General features: G+C 44.8%; 1 long non-coding RNA gene across 6 annotated transcripts; it reads right to left on the bottom strand.

The window, feature by feature from the left end:
• Positions 1-10,482: 10,482 nt before the first annotated feature.
• LOC123190102 (uncharacterized) lies at positions 10,483-15,234 on the bottom strand. 6 transcript variants are annotated; one of them, XR_006496190.1, is made up of 6 exons: positions 14,701-15,234; positions 14,117-14,199; positions 13,033-13,159; positions 11,908-12,063; positions 11,084-11,154; positions 10,483-10,683 (listed from the first exon to the last, which is right to left on the bottom strand). It is a non-coding gene; the product is annotated as an uncharacterized lncRNA (long non-coding RNA). The 6 variants fall into 6 exon arrangements; XR_006496189.1 differs by lacking the exon at positions 13,033-13,159 and having other exon boundaries at positions 14,117-14,414; XR_006496187.1 differs by lacking the exon at positions 13,033-13,159 and having other exon boundaries at positions 14,701-15,232.
• Positions 15,235-21,807: the final 6,573 nt, after the last annotated feature.

Below are 21,807 nucleotides of genomic sequence, written 5' to 3' on the forward strand. Positions count from 1 at the left end.
ACGCCTTCTTCAGGGTCGCCACCTCGGTAGTGGCCCCTAGCAAATTCATGGTGATCCTACTATTTTACAGTCGGACTTCTTTTCCAAAGCGCAGACAAGGTATTGCTTACCTTTGCTCTCCTCGAGCTGCCTCTTGGTAAGGCCAAGCTCGTCCTCGGACCGCTCCAGGTCCTGCTTCAGTGCAGATACCTCCGCAGTACGTGCGGCAGCGGCCATCAAGGAAGCCTGCACTTACACATAGACATATTCTTATTAGACTCCTGACTCATCATTTGATCCTCTATTCGGCCTTTCTTCTCGAACACCAAACAGAGCATCAGGGGCTACTATCTATGCGGTAATATTTTCTTATATATATTTTGATTGCTTACCTCAAAGCATGTTAGGAGGCTGGTGCAAGCTTTGGTCAGCCCGTTTTTGCCGGACTAAACCTTCTCGATCACCGCACTCATGATAGTGCGGTGCTCTTCATTGATGGAAGCGCTGCGAAGCGCTTCTAGCAAGTTTTCCGGTGCCTCTGGATGGACAGAGGACACCGGCACGGGTGGTTGGCCCCCCTTAACGGGGGCCGCCTGCCGGAGTTCGGAACCATTGAAGTTTCCGGCTGGGGCCCGAACTCGGAGCCCGTAGGAGCCTCGCTCGCTTGGTACCCAGGGTCCGGGAGGTCGCCTCGAGACGCCTCCAGGACCACCTCCCCTTGGCTCGGTGCCTTTTGAGACAACACCTCAGCGTTGTCCGTAGGGCGAGGGGTGGAAGCGGTTGGAAGAGAACCACTGTTCATATCCGACGAGTCCAATGAGCCGCTCGATGAGGATACGTCGAGATGAGCTCGGGACGGACTGTATAATCATGTTCGACATGAGGAGAAGGAGTGCAATAAAACATACCATGAAGCACTATGGTGTCCGGACACTTACGACTTCGCTAGGGGCTTGACCCTGGGTAGCCACTCATCGCCGCTGTCGGCGGCCGTCGTGGAACAGTCCGGAGCACGGGTCCTTCCCTTCTTGGACCCTTCGGCCTCCCCGGTTGGGTCGGCCTTCCTTTTCTTGTCTCCCTCGTCTGGGGGGAGAGAACTTTCCTCCCCTCCTCATTTTTATGGGAGGAGGGCGCGTCGGAGTCATCGTCGGATGAGTCCGATATAACCTTACGCCGGAGACCCTTTCGGGTCCCCGTGGCCTTCTTCTTGGTCTTCTTTGCCGGCACCTCGTAAGGTGCCGGAGTCAACATCTCCGTCAGGAGAGCATCTGCGGGATCTTCAGGCAGAGGGGCTGGGCAATCAAGCTGCTCTGCTGTCTTTATCCAGTCCTGTTAATGGCAAGAGAGCTTAGATCCCGCACATCATTTAACCAGGGCAAATAAATACCCTGCAAGGTACGAAAATTACTGGATTAGCGCGGCGCTTTGCGCTGAGTCCGCGGTCCTCGAAGAGGGAAGGAGGCACCTCAGCTCCTTTGAACAGCACCTTCCAGACATCCTCGTGCATCGTGTCAAAGAGTTCTCGCAGCGTTTGGTGCTGGGCTGGGTCGAACTCCCACAAATTGAATGCCCGTCGTTGGCACGGGAGAATCCGGCGGAAGAGCATGACCTGGACCACGTTGACGAGCTTGATTTTATTGCTCATCATGTTCCTGATGCAGGTCTGGAGTCCGGTCAGCTCTACCGAAAAACCCAGGACAGACCCTTCTCTTTCCAGGAAGTGAGCCGTGTGGGGATTCCGGATCGAAATTTGGGGGCCGCCACCCAGTTGGTGTCGCGCGGCTAGGTGATGTAGAACCACCCCGATTGCCACCCCTTTGTGGTCTCCACATAGGAGCCTTCTAGCCAGGTGACGTTGGGCATTTTGCCCAGCATGGTGCCTCCGCACTCTGCTTGCTGGCCGACCACCACCTTCGGTTTGACATTGAAGGTTTTTAGCCACAGGCCAAAGTGGGGCCTGATGCGGAGGAAGGCCTCGCACACGATGATAAACGCCGAGATGTTGAGGATGAAATTGGGGGCCAGATCATGAAAATCCAGCCCATATTAGAACATGAGCCCGCAGAAAAACGGGTGGAGAGGAAATCCCAGTCCGCGGACAAAGTGGGTAAGGAAAACTACCCTCTCATGGGGTTCGGGCGTAGGGATGATGTGCCCTGCAGCTGGCAGCCGGTGCGTGATGTCCGCGGCTAGATATCCAGCTGCCCGTAGCTTTGTGATGTCCTCCGCCGTGACAGAGGAGACCATCCACTTTCCTCCCGCTCCGGACATGACTGGAGTGGTTTGAGGAGAAAGACGCGAACTTGGGCGCTGGAGATCGAGTGCGTGAGAATGGATAAGCAAGGAAAAGGGTGAATCTTTGTCCCTTTATAAGGGCGGAGGAGGCCATGCGCCTCCCCACTTACCTGTTAAACTCGCTTACTCCCCGAGCGCCGTAATCGATGGCACGGTTGGGTTACCCATACCCATATTGATGAGAATCCCGTGATAAGGGGACACGATCTCTGCTTCGACTAGACGTGTCAAGAAAACCGCCTCACGATATGTGCGGTACTGGTTGAGGAAAACAGTTCAAATAATGACCGAGCCATGACATGATGTGACGCTGCTAAACGTGTCAGCACATTAGATTTGTGAAAATATTATTCTCTCTACGATGGTATATGGAACTTATTTTGCAGAACCGGACACTATCCTTGTGCTCAAGACCTTCTATGGAGTATTCGGAGGAAGAACCCGCCTTGCAATGCCGAAGAAAATACTGCACGCCGGACTCGTCATCATTGAAGCCTGGTTCAGGGGCTACTGAGGGAGTCCTGGATTAGGGGGTCCCCGGACAGCCGGACAATATCCTTTGGCCGGACTGTTGGACTATGAAGATACAAGATTGAAAACTTCGTTCTGTGTCCGGATGGGACTCTCCTTGGCGTGGAAGGCAAGCTAGGCAATACGGATATGTAGATCTCCTCCCTTGTAACCGACCTTGTGTAACCCTAGCCCCCTCCGGTGTCTATATAAACCAGAGGGTTTAGTCCGTAGGACAATATACAATCATACCATTGGCTAGCTTCTAGGGTTAGCCTCTACGATCTCGTGGTAGATCAACTCTTGTAATACTCATATCATCAAGAACAATCAAGCAGGAAGTAGGGTATTACCTCCATCAAGAGGGCCCGAACCAGGGTAAACATCTTGTCCCCCGCCTCCTGTTACCATCCGCCTTAGACGCACAGTTCGGGACCCCCTAACCGAGATCCGCCAGTTTTGACACCGACATGACCAATATATCTTAATGCTATGATTGGGTTTTACCTTAATGGACGTTAGTAGTTGAGGACGCTTGCTAATAGTTCCAATCATAAGTGCATAGAATTCCAAGTCAGGGATGGCATGCTAGCAGTGGCCTCTCCCACATAAAACTTGCTATCGGTCTAGTAACGTAGTCAATTGCTTGGGGACAATTTCGCAACTCCTACCACCACTTTAACACACTCGTTATATTAACTTTATTGCTTCTTTACCTAAACAGCCCTTAGTTTTTATTTACGTGCTCTTTATATTCTTTCAAACCTATCCAAGAACACCTACAAAGTACTTCTTGTTTCATACTTGTTCTAGGTAAAGCAAACGTTAAGCGTGCGTAGAGTTGTAACGGTGGTCGATAGAACTTGAGGGAATATTTGTTATACCTTTAGCTCCTCATTGGGTTCGACACTCTTACTTATTGAAAGAGGCTACAATTGATCCCCTATATTTGTGGGTTATCAGTGATGTGTTATGCTCCTATAATACCACGGTTGAAACGCTTGTTCAGAAACGAAGAGCATGCTAAGTTGATGCGATGGCACAGAGAGGACCGTAAGAAAGACGGGAAGTTGAGAGCACCCGCTGATGGGTCGCAGTGGAGAAAAATCAAGAGAAAGTACTGGGCTGAGTTTGCAGGTGACCCAAGGAACGTATGGTTTGGTTTAAGCACGGATGGCATTAATCCTTTCGGGGAGCAGAGCAGCAATCACAACACCTGGCCCGTGACTCTATGTATGTATAATCTTCCTCCTTGGATGTGCATGAAGCGCAAGTTCATTATGATGCCAGTTCTCATCCAAGGCCCTAAGCAACCCGGCAACGACATTGATGTGTACCTAAGGCAATTAGATGAAGAACTTTTACAGATGTGGAATGCAAACGGTGTACGTGTGTGGGATGAGCACAAACGGGACGAATTTAACCTGCACGCGTTGCTGTTTGTAACCATCAACGATTGGCCCGCTCTCAGTAACCTTTCGGGACAGACAAACAAGGGCTACCATGCATGCACGCACTGTTTAGCTGACACCGAAAGTATATACCTAGAAAAATGCAGGAAGAATGTGTACCTGGGCCATCGTCGAATTCTTCCGACCAACCATCAATGTCGAAAGAAAGGCAAGCATTTCAAAGGTGAGGCAGATCACCGGAAGAAGCCCGCCATGCGTACCGGTGATCATGTACTTGCTATGGTCAATGATTTACACGTAATCTTTGGAAAGGGTCCCGACGGACTAGCTGTTCCGAATGACGCTGAGGGACGCGCACCCATGTGGAAGAAGAAACCTATATTTTGGGACCTACTCTACTGGAAAGACCTAGAGGTCCGCTCTTCAATCGACGTGATGCACGTGACGAAGAACCTTTGCGTGAACCTGCTAGGCTTCTTGGGCATGCATGGGAAGACAAAAGATACACCGGAGGCACGGGAGGACCTGCAATGTTTGCACGAAAAAGACGGCATGCCTCCAAAGCAGTATGAAGGTCCTGCCAGCTATTGTCTAACGAAAGAAGAGAAGGAAATCTTCTTTGAATGCCTACTCAGTATGAAGGTCTCGACTGGCTTCTCGTCGAATATAAAGGGAATAATAAATATGCCAGAGAAAAAGTTCCAGAACCTAAAGTCTCATGACTGCCACGTGATTACGACGCAACTGCTTCCGGTTGCATTGAGGGGGCTTCTACCGGAAAAAGTCCAATTAGCCATTGTGATGCTATGTTCATTCCTCAATGCAATCTCTCAGAAGGTGATCGATCCCGAAATCATACCAAGGCTAAGGAGTGATGTGGCACAATGTCTTTTCAGTTTCGAGCTGGTGTTCCTACCATCCTTCTTCAATATCATGACACATGTCCTAGTTCATCTAGTCAACGAGATTGTCATTATGGCCCCCGTATTTTTACACAATATGTTCCCCTTTCAGAGGTTCATGGGAGTCCTAAAGAAATATGTCCGTAACCGCTCTAGGCCAAAAGGAAGCATCTCCATGGGACATCAAACAGAGGATGTCATTGGGTTTTGGGTTGACTTCATTCCTAGCCTTAAGAAGATAGGTCTCCCTAAATCGCGGTATGAGGGGAGACTGACTAGAAAAGGCACGCTTGGAGGGGACTTAATAATATGCAGGGACGGGCATTCTTGGTCTCAAGCACACTACACAGTCCTACAGAACTCTACCTTGGTGACCCCGTATGTCGATGAACAGAAGAACAGTCTGCGCTCCAAACACCCGGAGCAGTGTGACAACTGGGTTACATGTGAACACATCATGACTTTCAGCAGTTGGTTGGAAACACGTCTTAGAGGTGACAACACTGTTTTTGATGAGTTGTACTCGTTGTCCAGGGAACCATCTTCGACTGTATTGACTTACAAAGGATACGAGATAAATGAGAATACATTTTACACGATCGCCCAAGATGAAAAGAGCACCAACCAAAACAGCGGTGTCCGCTTTGATGCAGCAACCAAGAGGGGAAATGACAAATATTATGATTACATAGTGGACATATGGAAACTTGACTACAGACATGATTTTAAGGTCCCTTTGTTTAAGTGCAAATGGGTCAATCTGTTAGGAGGCGGGGTACAGGTAGACCCACAGTACGGAATGACAACAGTGGATCTGAACAATCTTGGGTACACCGATGAACCGTTCGTCCTAGCCAATGATGTGGCACATGTTATCTACGTGAAGGACATGTCTACCAAACCGAGAAAACGAAAAAAATAAGGAAGCGAATACATCATACGATGAGCTAAAGCGCCACATAGTTCTTTCAGGAAAAAGGGACGTCGTGGGAGTGGAGGGCAAGACAGACATGTATGAAGATCATGAAAAGTTTCATGAAATTCCTCCCTTCAAAGTCAAGGCTGACCCAAGCATCCTGATAAATGATGAAGATTATCCATGGTTACGGCACAATAAACAAAGGACACAAGCGAAGAAAAAGTGAAGGCTTTCTCTCCACAACTATTATGATGATACCATGCCAACTTTCAACCTTTTCGTAGTTCATTTGAAATGCCTGTTGTAACAGACGAGTTTCCGTAGGAAACCATGATATCTCAAAACAGATTGTCCGTTTTGTTGAAATGCTTTAAATGTTTTGTTGAAAGGCATATTGAAATGCTTTAAATGTTGCATTTTATAATCCTCTAGTATTATTGAAACTAAAATTATATAGAATTTATGCAACTAAAATTATCAAAGTATTTTCTGTTCAAAACATTAAAAGCAAAAAGAATTTTAATAAAATAAATACAATAGGCAAAAAATAAAATAAAATAAATAATTATAAACAAAATAAAATGTAATAAAATAAACTTTTATGAAATAAATAAGTAGAAACAAAATAAAATAAATAAGTAGAAACAAAATAAAATAAAATAAAATAAACTTTTATGAAATAAATAAGTAGAAAGAAAATAAGATAAAGTAAAATAGAATAAAATAAACTGTAATAAAATAAATAAACCTTAATAAAATAAATAAAAATAGTAACAGTAAGTATTTTTTGTAAATATAAACAAAATAAAAAATAAAGCAACAAAGAAAACAAAAAAACTAGAAAAAATGCCACCTACTAGGCCACCACGGCGTGAATACGACTAGAAACCCAGCTATTTGGGCCAGGATTCAGGCCCGCAGAAGGCCCAGTAGGCCCACAGGCAAAGCAATGTCAGATTAGGCCCATAGGCCCGCAGTTCAGAGGAGTTCGAGAGAGAGGAGGCAGCGGAGCTTATAAACAGGTGTTTGGCGCTCTCAACTAGCGAGGTGGGACTAAACTCCCACCACCACGCCGCTGTGCAAGTCCATTGGTCCCGGTTGGTGGCATGAACCAGGACCAATGCCCACCTTTGGTACCGGTTAGTGCCACAAACCGTGACCAATGCCCTCCTTTGGAACCGGTTGGTGCCACCAACTGCGACCAAAGGTCTTTTTTCACTCAACTAGCGAGGTGGGACTAAATTCCCACCACCACGCCGCTGTGCAAGTCCATTGGTCCCGGTTGGTGGCACGAACCGGGACCAATGCCCACCTTTGGTACCGTTTAGTGCCACAAACCGTGACCAATGCCCTCCTTTGGTCCCGGTTAGTGGCACCAACCAGGACTAAAGGGGGCATTGGTCCCGGTTGGTGCCACCAACCAGGACCAATGCTCTGTCTATATAAACAACACTTGTGAAAATTTTCATTTAGTTCTTCGATCCCGCCTGATGCCACCGCCAGACTGCCCTCGGCCTCACCGTCGCTATCGTCGGCGCACGTCATCCCACGCCCCTCCGACGCCGCCCCGCACCGTCCCGACGCCGTCGCCGCCCCGCGCCACCCCTGCCCCGATGTGAACGCCCTCTGCCCCGACCTCGTCGTCGCCGCCCTCTGTCGTGCCTCGTCCTTGCCGCCTAGTGAGCCCCCTCCCTTCTCCCGCGCCATCGCCCCTGCCTGCTCTGCTTGCCGTGCGCCGTCGCCACCGCCCCAGCCTGCTCTGCTTTGCCGCGCGCCGCCACCGCCACGACCTGCTCTCTGGTTTTTGTTCGTACACTTTTTTGTAATTCCTTGATGTATGTATATATGGATGTTGTATGTATATGTATATATATGCTGAAAGTGCATTATATCGAGTAGAGGGGGTGAGTAGACGATTTTTATGAATTCTTCACTGAGGAATTTGCAGGTGAGGAAATTCCTTAGCGAAGAACTACTAGCAGCGGAATAAGTACTCAAAAGTAAACATAATAGAACACAAGCATAGTCATCATGATGAAATGAAGACAGGCACAGAGTACAGAAAGTGTAAGCACAGGATAACACATGATGAAGACAAACAGACTGAAGAAATTGAACTGAAGAAATTGAGAAAATCTTCAGTCAAAGCATTCCAGCACAGATATGAACAAGCACACAACACCGTTATGAGGAAATGAAAGAGTTGAGGAAATAGAACCAGTAAGCTTGGTGAAGACAATGATTTGGTAGACCAGTTCCAACTGCTGTCTCAGTTGTACGTCTGGTTAGGGCGGCTAGGTATTTAAACCTGAGGACACACAGTCCCGGACACCCAGTCCTGAACACGCCGCTCAGGACACTCAGTCCTCACTGTATTCCCCTTGAGCTAAGGTCACACAAACCTCGCCGAATCACTCGTGGTAAGTCTTTAGGTGACTTCCGAACCTTCACAAAGTTGGTCACTCGGCGATGCACAATTCCTCTTGGATGCTCTAGACCATGACGCCTAACCGTCTGGAAGAAGCACAATCTTCAAAGGTTACAAGCGTCGGATCCACGCAGGATCATTCTCTTCAGTGATGCTCAATCACTTGGGGTTTGTAGGTGTTTGGGTTTGGTTTTTCCTCACTTGATGATTTTCGCTCAAAGTCCTCGGAGGATGGGTTGCTCTCAAATGACAAGTGTTAGTTTCTCTCGGAGCAGCCAACCAGCTAGTGGTTGTAGGGGGCGGCTATTTATAGCCTAGGGAGCAGCCCGACATGATAGGACATAAATGCCCTTCAATGATAAGACCGTTAGGTGGATAGATATTTTGGGACAGCTGGCGCATAGCACAACAACGGTCGGAATTTTGAGTGGCGAAATCCTCAGGCCTATCATGTTCCTCACTGTGTAGACAATCCGCGCTGGCGAATTCCTAACTCCTCAGTCAGAACAAATTCCTCAGAGACCAGAAGAACTTCGTCTTTGTCACTGAAGAATATGACTGAATTGTATGAGATTTCCAATGGCTTCACTCGAAGGGATTGGTAGGTGTAGGATTTGAGTTGAGCATCACATGGAAATTTTTCCTTAGTACTTCGTCGACCCCCTTTAACAGTACAGTGTTTCCTATGACTCAAGAAAGAGAAAATGAAACTACGAAAACAAAAGTCTTCACGCTTCATGTTCCTCGAATGAATACCAAGTCTTCAAGGTCACACCAATTTCTTCACTTTCAAATTCTTCAGAAAGTCTCCAGAAATCCAAAGTCTTCGGTCGAAGAACTTCATTTTTAGGGGTCGACTTTCTCTGTAAATATCAAACTCCTCATAGACTTATAGACCTGTGTACACTCACAAACGCATTAGTCCCTTAACCTATAAGTCTGCAATACACCAAAATCACTAAGGGGCACTAGATGCACTTACAATCTCCCCCTTTTTGGTGATTGATGACAATATAGGTTAAGTTTTCAATGAGGATAAACATATGAAGTGTAAATACTGATATTGAGGAATTTGATTGCAAGATATAGAAGAACTCCCCCTGAATATGTGCATGGTGAGGTATTTGCTTTTGAAGCATTGCACACTTGAAGAGTAGAATCATGGAAATCTCCCCCTATATCTTGTAATTCATACACGCATTTGACATATCACAATGAAGAATTTGAAATGCATGATGAAATATGGTGACTGATGTAATTCAGCATGCATGCATTAGCATATATGAGGAATAAGCATGCAGAAAAACATATCAAAAGTATCAGAGCACCATCGGGTTTAAGTTTACAACTCGATCCAATAAAGTCTCCGAAGAACGAGATTTGTAACTTCACAAAAAACGCTCATATAGAAAGATCCGCTTGAAGACTAACTCAAAATTCTCCCCCGTTGTCATCAAATGACCAAAAGGATCGAATATGAGGACTAACGCCCCTGAAGAATATCAACTTGATGAAGGAGCGCCAGCGTTGTTGGGGTCGTTTGTCGTGGAAGGGCATGCCGCAGTGTCGTCTAAGCACTACAAGAAATCTGTTAATACATGATAGTCCTTAGCCATCACAGATCAGCCAAAAACTGTCATGCGTGTCCATCCTTGACGGACTTGAGATCCGTCATGTATATCGCGTCAGAATTTGACATTGTAGCTTCCATGACGGTCCTTGGATGTCATGGAATTGCCTCAGGCCGCCCAAGCCCAAACTAGGCCGTGACAGAACAGTCCGTCATGGACCAATGCCATGTGGCTACCTACGTGGACACTATTTTTCGTCACAGAAACCGTCATGGATTTAGGATCAATTTAAATTTGGTCCCATCCATTACATTCAGCCCAATTTTGATCAAATACGCCTTTAGCATAATATGTTCCGTAAATCATAATGCCAATTTTGGACGAGGACAATATTTCCAAAGTACCATATGTTACACAAATCACACAATATGCAACCATCTATAGGTATGTAGAACCTAGCAGTTTATAATATCCTCCATGAAATGATAATATACACCATATATTGACAAAATCACTCAATATGCAACCATCCATAGGATTAGGAACCGGTACAATCCAATTTACATCAACAAAACATATAACTACAAAGGTTGTCACTCGTGTTCTTGTCGTCAACCCTCCTGATGGCAACTATATGGCATGGCGATTCTGATGGACAGCAACATACCTACCATATTCACAACAACATTAGACATTTGTAGATATGAGTATATAGTAGGAGAAATGCCTACAGATGAGAATAACAAAGTATCTAGTATAAAACAACAATAAATTGACTGACTAATACATGTGCATAGTACACAAATAAATAGGTTTAAACCTCTGTATTCTTACTGTAGGACTGCCACAATGTAACAATGTAATTTTCTTCATAGATTCAGATTAAACTTATTTCTGGAATACATATTCACCGGTCTGCAGGAGACAACAAGGATAGAAAAAGAAATGCCTAGGGAGAAAACTCTAAATAGAACATGTTGACATATTAATATAGTAACAAAAATCATGTCTCCAAAACCTAGGGGGGAAATCTAAACTGAATCAGATCTTCATAGAAGGCCACATACCACAGTGTCTGTACTTGTACCCTGCGGTTTGTCTCTACTTGGTACCCTGTAGTTTGTCTGTACTTGTTATCCTGCAGTGTACAAGATACAGAAGAAATTCAAAGAAAATTTAGGGTTAAAGATTCAGAGAGAAAGCGGTCACCAGAGAGAAGTGTGCCGAATGAAAGTCAAATGACTAACAAACACACATCACAAAACTCAAGTACTATAGTAGCAGAAGTTGAGGCCATATAAACCCACTAACAAAATAATGCTCAGCATTTCTAAACAAAGGACAGTAGTATGATTTGTGTTTGTCCATACAGTAGGTTTTTTGTTTGAAAGGTCAAAGATAATGCCCAGCATTTCCTAATTGACATTTCAGATTAGATCTGGAAATTCTGTACATATATTTCAAAGGTAAAAGCTGAGTTTTTGCCAAGTTCATCTTCATATACCATTACTGTATATACACTGCCAGTCAGCAATGAGGATTGGTTTTAAATTTCTCAGATTTGAGAAGTAACCCCTATTTACTAAAATGCAGTTTCGGCGAACTACTCACTCTTGAAACAAGAGTTGGAGCTATTATGTTTACATGAACGCCTGATCCAATCAAAAAGTAAACAGGCCAAAAGGCCTACTCACAATGTTACCTGCCTGATACAATCAAACATTCAGTTCTGGGTGCAATATAGAAAAAAACAATATTGCAAAAAACTTGAAAAGCATGGAAGCATCATATATATTGTGTATCAAAAATTTAAAAGCTACAAGTAAATGTGACACTAGAGTAAGGATTCCTTATTATTATGAACAGGAAGAGAAAAGAGGTTGTAACTTACTCTGTCTCCACTAGATGATGACTTATTTCCATTTATCCTCCATCAACGAGAGCTCAAGGAATGTGACAACAAGGATCCAGTGTCTCTTCCATACTAACAACATTACTGGGACCATGAGGAACATCGTTCCCATCATAACAATCACAACCACAGTGCCTGTTCATATAGCATGACATGCAAATAAGTATGGCATAATCTGCAGAATGCAGAGTGCATTATAAAGGTTGAGCTCCACTTGCTTTTGGAAGTTTACTAGTATGGCGTAATACACATATATGCAATGCAACTTCCAGATTTACCATGAGATTTAGGAAATAAAATTATTGGGATAGTAGATCCAGTAATAACTTCCAGACACAAATTTTAAACATGAGGACATACAAATGCAACACATTCTCTGGTTACCTACCATTGCATATACACGATTGCCAACAGCTGCAGCACCTACCTTATCTCTCTCATTTCAACAAGAGAACAACTTTTCTCAAGCCTAAAACAACATCAAATCGAGCTAATCGAGCCTAAACAGCACCAACATCCTAACTAACCATGGACCAGGATCAGGTTCAGCTCAATGACCAGGGTCGCAGTGCAAGTCGGCCACCGCCGGCACACGGCAGAGGAGGTCGCCACCGACAGCACAAACACACTCTTCACTGGAAAAAAATGTACACTTGTCCCAGCACATGAACCGAATTTTATCTATCAACCAAGCTTAAATGATCTAGTCTATCTCATAGCTGGTTTTCAAGTAATGGTTCTTTTCTTCCAAGCAAACTAGAAAACTGATTGGTAGAGTACAGAGTGGGTGGTGTTTTCTCATATAAAAATGTAGAGAGCAGTAGAGAATAATCAGGAATGGTAGAAAGTAATTGGTATGCAGAGTAAATGTTAGCAATCAGCATTTTGTCAAAATAGACATGTAACTATAGAAATACCATTTGAGATTTTACATAGCATGCATCCACCGTGAACAAAACAAACAACTCTATCAAACTAGGAGGAACTAGGTGTTGCAGCAAGCAATAAATTAAGTAAAAAATGGAAACAAGCGCGCACACACTAAGACGATTCAAAAAGCACAACGAAGATATTTAAGGATCAGCACTGCTATACACACGACACCTGCATGGCCGATGCTTGCAAAATTCTGCCATGACAGCGCCAACAGCGAGCATGCTCACAAAGGCGTTGTTGGGGAGGGAACATCGTTCATAGGCCGTGTAGCTACTGTCATGTGTGAGGCAACATCCTTCAAGGATAAGAACATCAGGACAAAGAAGGGTGCATAGTTTGTAGCTACGTAGCACCGATACGCCCAGGAAGTGCCGTATCGCCGTTCCGGACGGCTCCGATACGCCGATACGGCCGATACGCCTTCGATACGCGTGTCAAAGAAGTATCCCGTTTTTTGATTTAAACAAAAAGAAAAAAATGCTGATACGGCAGCAACACGCTCGTGACACGGCTGGGACACCGCGAACGACCGAGCGCAGCCCCGAGCGAGCCCAATAGCCCACGACCACGTAAACCTAATCTCTCTCTCGCATTCTGTTCGACCGCATGAGGAAGGGCTCCAGGGCACTCGCCGCCGCCGCCGCCCTGCAGGGGCTCGCCGTCGTCGCCTCCGCCACCTGGTGTGGCTCGCCGCCGCCGTCCACACAGCCTGGAATCGCCTCTCCGAATCGAGTCTTCTGCCCCGCCATCGCAATGTAAACAATCTCCCTGAGGACCGAGTTGTCTATGCGTGCTTGCTGTATGCTTGATGTATGCTTGCCTGCTTGCTGGATTATTGCTTGGCTGTGCTTGTTGGCTTCCGTAGTACTAGTACACCGAGAGAAATAGCTGCACAAAGGAGGCTATCACTTCTATCTATTGCTGTTTGTTGATGTTTGTTGGATAAAATTGCTTGCTGATGTTGCTGCTTATTGATGTATTTTCTATTTTGCGTACACCATGAGGAGTTGAGGACCTGGATCATTCAAGACAAAAGAAAAGAGGCTTGACATTTTGTTATGTTGGTTTTTATTACATGTCATTTTTATTAATTATTTATATATACTCGACGTATCGCATATTGCTGTTTCTAGAAACTGCCGTATCCCGTATCGCCGTACTCGTATCGCCGTATCGGTGTCGCCGTATCGGTGCAACGTAGGTTTGTAGTGCTAGCCAATTATTTTGTACTACAGAAGTAGTTTCAACTGACCTTTCTGTATTGTATCCTTTGTTCTTCATAAGGCTCTATTTTATAAACACCTTTTATGTCATCAACAACACCCTCGACTTCAGCTATCTCCTCCAAGTACAGAATAATAATTAAAACTTTAGTCAAACTATTCCATGGAGAAAACAAATAAATCTTCTGATTTAGTAGAAGTATCCACTATAGTTACTCCTGCATAGGATTCCCTCCATGATTTATTCCAGCTTTAAGCATCCCATCTTTTCAGTTTCATATATACTCTACATCATACTTCTATCCATCTCAATGATGTATCTGTAAACTAAATCGACACACATAAACATAGCACGACCTCAGAAACTATGTAAGCACCACACATATATTTGTTAGACGTACATGTTGATGAAGAAAGGATGTAAATATAAATCTCTACATTAAAAAATATCAGTCGCATCAACATTTATGGAAAAGATGAAACATAATACATCATCTTGCTATCTTTCCGAAACAATTATTCCCAGCCACAAAAGTTATTTCACTGCAAAGCACTATCCTGACATCCTAAACGGATAATTTTTCAATTAATGGAGAGTGAAAGGGCTTATCACCTTCACAGCGAGTAGTCTGGCGAGGTCACCTATGGCGATGTGGATAAGGCCTAGGTGTGCCGAAGAAAACAGTGGCCACCACCTCCTCTCCCAGCGCGAGATTGTGAAGAAGGGGGAGCGTCAGGGCATCCATCCTTGTCCTGGGCAGCGGGTAGGCTACAACTTCCATCTCGCCGTCCTCAACCACTTTCCTCATGACCACCGCGCCCATGACGATGAGCAGGGGGCTGCCCTTGACATAGATCTAGGAGGGCCGCTACGGCCGCCCCATCGCGGAACGGAGGAGGCTACACATGGGGAGGGGGAGCCGGAGAGGGTGGGGGTGGTGGCGGAGCGAGAGAGGGTGGGAGACGGAGGTGGAGCAGGAGATGGTTGGCGCGGCGGCGCTGGAGATCGGCAGCCGCGCGTGGTGGGAGGCTGGACATGGATCTGAATCGGGAGGTGAGAGGGAGAGGAGTTGGCGGCTCTGGGTGGAGGTGGATAGGGTTTTCACGGTCGAGGGAGAGGCGCGAGGCTGTGGCCAATAGGATCGTTGGCTGTGGAGTTAAATGGGTCGAAAAGATTTAACTCCGCGCGTCGACGACCTGAATGTTTTCCCCTCCGCGCACTTCTGATTTGGACTTTCCCGCGTAGATGACTTGAATGTTTTCTCCTTCGCGCGCTTTGCTTCAACCAGTTTCGTATTTTGGTGTCTTTGCCCTTAGCCCGGTGAATCGTACTAGGCTTGATTCATGTTGGCCTCACGGGTCTGTATGCTACATAAGTATATTTCATCATTCAGTTTGGTTCCATCTAATTTGATTAGGATCCTTGAATTTTTTTTGAAGTTTTGCAAATTCAAATTACAATGTAACTCATATGACTATGCCACATTAGCAAGAGCAATTCGTGTTGTTACAGAGGGTGTATGAAGGGGGGAAGCTAGGCCCGGCTAGGCCAAGTTGGTCGATCGATGACGGTTTTCGTGACGGTACCTCCACGTCCGTCATTAAGGGGCTACCCTTTTTGGGCCCAGGCACATCTTGCTGGTCGGTGACAGTTTTCATGACGGATTTACAGAACGTCACCAGGAATTCGTCACAGATTAACAGGTTTCTTGTAGTGAAGTCTTCGTACTCGTCGGTATCGCGTGATGATGAATATGAGCTGGACACCAAAGAAGGACCTTGACCTTCTTGAATTTCTTCGGTGGAGGTGCAGACCAGTCAAAATCTTCCTTCAAACCCATTTTCTTGAGATCTTGATAATACAGATGTGATAGAATGGCCCAGGTGCGACCGAAAAATTCATGGAGGTAGTAATGGTTTTTCTTCACTGCATTGTGCATAGCAGTCATGTTGTGAAGAAATGAACCAAACTAACGCTTAACCCATTTATGATTTCGATCCACATTCTGGTGAAGACTAAGCAGAAGCTCACAATCAGTCATCACACAAGGAGCAGTGGCTTGAGGAGTATACTTGGGTGCATTGGCAGAGTCATGTGTGGCAAAGTCATCATTGGTGAAATAAGATGAAGATTTGCGAAATTGTCCATCCAATGGACGAATGCCTTCATCTATAACAGCTGGTGCCTTGCCCTTTTCATCAACTGAGGAATAGGTCCGTTTGAGGACTTTAATCGGGGGCAAGTAGCTGAGGTGATTCTGAAAATCAGCTTTGTAGTTGAGTGAAGACCTTGTCCTGAGGAATCTCATAATCCAAGGTGCATAAGGCTTCAGCTCAAACGGAGAAAGTGCAACATTTGCCAGAGTCTTCATGAAGAAATCGTGATAATTGACATGAATGCCATGAACGATATTGAATACCAGATTCTTCATGATGCCAACAATTTCCTCATCAGATGAGTCGTGGCCTTTGATGGGACTCATTGTCCTCGTTAGAATGCGATAGACAGTTATGGGAACATATAGTAATTTCTTCACGAGGAATTTGGTTCGTGGGGCCTGACCTGGCTTCAAAGGTTTCATCAGAACTTGCATGTAGTGATTTGTCAGCTCAGGTTCACTGTAAATGCAACGAGCTTCTTCAAGGGGAGGACTGGGTGGTAAGGCACGAAGCAATTCAGTAGCTGGTGCTGTGTAGTGAGTGTTCTCAGACATCCAGTCCAGCACCCATGAATTGACATCTTCAGAATCTCCTGTGATGTGCAGCGTCGAATAAAATTGAAGAACAGTTCTTCATTCCAATCACAGATGTCAGAGCAAAAATTTAATAGTCCAGCATCGTGAAGAACACTGAGGACTGGCATGAAGCACGGTAGAGATTCCATATCCACGTGAGGAATGTGCTGATGGTAGAAGATTTTGTTTTTGTTGAACAGCAGTGAGGAATAGAAATTGGCTTGGCTGGCTGGCCAGAAACGCCTCTTCCTAATGCGAGCGGAGTCATAAGGGTTGTAGTCTGTGAAGAATACGTGCTCGCCGAAGAAATCAGCAGCCTTGAATTTTTGCTTCCTGGAGAATGGATCCTTTGGCTTGGGTAGAGGAGTGTCAGTGAGTTGCATCACGATCTCAGGAATCTCAATCACAGGTTCTTCAAGCTGAGGAATTTCTGGTTCCTCTTCAGTGGCAGTCTGCGTCTTCAGATGTTTAGCAGCAGCAGTTTCTTCAGCACTAGTGGCTGGAATTTCTTCACGTACATATGAAGTGGGGTGAGTTTCTTCATAGCCCATTTGAACAGGTTGTGCAGGGGACTGAGGTATTTGCTGCAATAGTGTGAACATTGGAGAGTTTGGATGCTGATTTTCCCAGAATTCATCACTCATCACTGCTGTGGAGCAGCCAACGTCCACATATTCATCTTCCATTTCTTCAACGCCAATCTCTTCAGCAGTGAACTGAGGCAGAGGCGAGGGAATGACAGGTGTTGGAGGGATCTCATCCACTTCAATTTCTTCATCTAACTGCTCTGATGAAATAGCAGAAGGAGTTTCTTCATCAGATCCACTGGGGATCACATATTCTTCATCAAAAGGAACAAGGTCCTTTGATGGCATGGTAGAGAGAGGAACAACATCAATGGGATTTTCAAACGAGCTGGTCAAAGGCTTCATCTTTTTCGGAGCTGAAGAATCTAAAGTAGGTGATGCTTTCCTTTTCTTCACTGCTGCACACTCTGCAGGCTTGGTTTTCTTCACATCTGTTGCAGATGAAAGGATCGGAGTTGGTGTTGGCTCAGGAGGAGCAGAAGGATCTGGTTGATTTTCTTCAGGCACAACTGATGCAATTGCCCTGATTTCTTCATATTCTTTAGGCGCACCACTAGTGGATGCCCTGGCAATTTCTTCAGCGGCTGGCATGCAGTCATCAGCCCTGGAACTCACATTTTCTCCAGCAGCCTGATTTTCATCAGCGGTGCTGGCATGTTCTTCAGTCGGTAAGCAGATGCTTCAGCATGAGGAACTTCCTGTTGCGTTGGGGCTGCAACATTTGAGGTGAAGTTATCCGCAAGTTTCACAGAGCGCATCTTGGCTCCAAGCCAGTCAGCGCGGTATGCGTCAAATTCATCACTGAGTTTCTTGATCTCAGTTTGAACAGCGACAAGTTCTTCAGTTGTCATAGAGACAACGTTTTTCTTCAGATAGCGCTCCTTCTTGTACTGCGCTTTCTTGATCTGCCTGGCCTTCTCATATTTCCATTTTTCTTCTTGTATGAAGTGGGTCAGCATGTGACTTTGGCCAGGAGTCAACTTGAAGTCAGGCATGGGAGTGTTGGGGTCCTTGTGCCAAACATCAATGTATTCGAGGATCAACTTTGGATCCAAAAGTAGTGGCACATCTGTTCCCTTGGCTCTAGCGGCCCTCACTTGCCTATCTCTGATGATTTCAGCAAGTTCATCATCATCAGCTTCGTCTTCTTCAGATGGCACTTGGAAGGCGACCTGCTTCTTCTAAGGACTAGGGTGAGGACCTCGTCCAGCAGTGGCCTTTATCTTCAGTAGAGAGGGTCCCGTTGAAGAATTTGGTGCAGCTGAGGAACTAGCTGAAGCTCCTGAGGCAATTGAGACACCTGTGGTCCTTTGACATGTGGCAAGATGCACAGGTGCAGAGGACTTTGTCGGAGCAGCTGAGGACTTGTGAGGAGCTGAGGATTTGGGAGGAACAGGAGCAACATGAGAAGTTGGCCTTGAGGGCTTTGAAGATTCTGTCCGTGAGGGCATTGCTGAGGAACTTGGCCTTGAAACCACTGAAGGTGAAACACTTGGCTTGTGCATAGGCTTCTTTGACATGGCCTTCTTAGGCTTGATAGAGGCCTCAACGGCAGCATCAGAGTCTTTGTTGAATTTCCTCATCGCTTCTTTGGCTTGTTTAGCCAACTTGGCTTGGCGCTTGGCCCATTCATCAGGATAATCCTCACCACGCTTGAGGCTAGTGGGATCAGCTATTTGGCCAGGTGCCAATGGAGGTCTTGGGCATGGCGAATTGAGTGCGAATTTCTTCATGTATTTGGGAGTGACATATCTATTCTCTCTCCACTCTCTAGCTCATCTCCTCTCTATCTTCTAAATGCGCACCTTGCGCTGATTTTTGTCTTTCTCAGGAGGTGTGCAGTACCCAGCATATATATCATCAGGGATCTCAAACGTTGTGTTGACCTCAGCCCTCTTTCCTCCTTTCTTTGGTTTCTTACTGTCAGCCATTTTCTTCAGTTGAGGAATTTGAACAATTGAATTCTCTAAAGAAGTATGCAACTTTTCTTCGAGGAACCCTGCAAATGAGTTAAGTTGATGAGAACCTAGTGATTCAGCAGCTGACATGAGTACCTATGAACAGATTATAGTTGCGAGGAATTTGGAGAGGTCATATGCGTTCTCAGAAGGTTTTATAAAAGAGCAAGTTTGAGGAATTTGACCATATAAGCTTGAAGAATTTCACTAAGCGTTCTTAGTACTAGGTTCCAGAGTTGTACAGATCAGAAATCCGCACAATTGAGGAATCTTGAAGAGAAATTCACAGCTTAGAGAAATGAATCAAGAACAAATGATATGAGAGGTGTTTTAGTGTGTGAAGATATGAAGAAAACACCTTTGAAGATTTTGTAGATAATCACTCGAATCAACGAGGGCAATAAAAGTAACTTTTAATTACCCTGAACGAAGAACACGACGAACTGGAGTGAGGAGATGTGAAGTTCGTCAGTGCGGATCTTCCACGCCCTAAATTGGCAGAGGAAGACATCTACAGTAGCAACGGAGTGAAGATTTCCGTGGCCGGCGCGAGTACGGCGGCGACGAGGTTGAGGCAGTGAAGCTCTTCCTCACCGGCAATGATGAAGTAGCGGCGGCGCTAGAGTTTGAGAAGCTCGAGCCGGAGAGAGGTCGAGCGGAGTAAAAGAAGTGAGGAAGGGAAGAGGGGTATTTATAGCCATGGTGAAAACTGTTCGCCCGAAGAATTTGGACGAACATGCCCCTGACCCTTCTCATTCGCATGACATGTGTCACCCACGTACTGAGAAGTGGAGATCGTGTTAGATCGTGGGTGAGTGGATAAGTATGTCGTGGGATGCGGAACGGTTTGAGCGGCAACGCCAAAAAATTGGATATGATAAGTTAAAAGTTCCGTTCGCAATATCTTCAGCTGACAAGGACACAGTGAAGATTTTGAACGAGTTTCAAATAGAACGCACATGAAGAATTTGTGAAGAGATTGGGTTGAGTATAGCATAGAGGGGGAAGCGTCCGATCACATTCACTTAGCAGAAAAAAACAACTTGAAGAAGTAGCCATAACTAAATGCTGTAGAGGACATAAACTCATATATATATATATATATATATATATATATATATATATATATATATATATATATATATATATATACCAGGGTGCAGAATAAGTTATTATTCACCCGAGGTAATCTTATGATCACTTCATAATTAAGTTATGTTTGGAATTCAAATAGTTACATTCTTATTGATTCACTACGTAAAATTTGGCATAAGAAAATAAAAATATAGGTCATAAGACAAGAAAATTTGCAGTTTATGTATATTTTACACTATGTTTTTATGTTTGTAATTTTATATAACATAAAATATTTTTTACGACGATTATATATTTTCTTACGGTCTCTTTTTACGTCGGAAGTAAGACAAAACTTACGGAACGTTAAATTACAGTGTATTGATGGTAAAATAGAGGGGGTGAAGAATAACTATTCCTCACCCAGGGCGACGAATAATCAATCCAATATATATATATATATATATATATATATATATATATATATAGCCAATGAAGAAAAACAACGGAAACACTAAAGACAATGCAAAGTTGAAGAATTTGAACAACTGAGGAATTTCAATTTTTGGTGGTGGCGTGACCCACCATATAAGAATGATGATTTCAGACACCGCGTACAATTATCGTAGTGTTCTGAGAATCAAATTCTTCGTTAATTTCTTCACACTTAGAGTGTTATTCTTCATTGATTGAAGAAAAATGTTTCTTCATGTGTTGCACATCTAAGTCATCAATTTTGCATAAGTATTAGGATGATTGTCCTTTTCAAAGAACATTCGAAGATTCTAGGATATTTAGCTCACATCGCAACTTGCTAAATCTCTTCTCATCCAAGGGCTTTGTGAAGATATCGGCTAGCTGTTCTTCAGTCTTCACATGCTTAATAGAAATGTCGCCCTTCAACACGTGATCACGAAGAAAATGATGACGAATCTGAATGTGCTTAGTCTTCGAGTGATGAACTGGGCTGTGAGCAATCTTGATGGCACTCTCATTGTCACAGAAGAGAGGCACATTCTTCATGTTGACGCCATAGTCCTTGAGAGTTTGCTTCATCCATAGCAATTGAGCACAACAAGAACCAGCGGCAATATACTCAGCTTCAGTAGTAGATAGTGATACGCAGTTTTGTTTCTTCGAGGACCAATAGACCAAAGATCGTCCGAGGAAATGACATGTACCAGATGTTGACTTGCGGTCCACATGATCACCAGCATAGTCAGAGTCAGAATATCCAATGAGATCAAAAACCGAGCCCTTGGGGTACCATAATCCAAGTGTTGGTGTGTGAGCTAGATATCGAAGAATATGCTTCATAGCCTTATGGTGTGATTCCTTCGGTGTAGCTTGAAATCGGGCACACATG

Source organism: Triticum aestivum, chromosome 2A (genome assembly GCF_018294505.1).
Source record: "Triticum aestivum cultivar Chinese Spring chromosome 2A, IWGSC CS RefSeq v2.1, whole genome shotgun sequence".
Taxonomy (NCBI): domain Eukaryota; kingdom Viridiplantae; phylum Streptophyta; class Magnoliopsida; order Poales; family Poaceae; genus Triticum; species Triticum aestivum.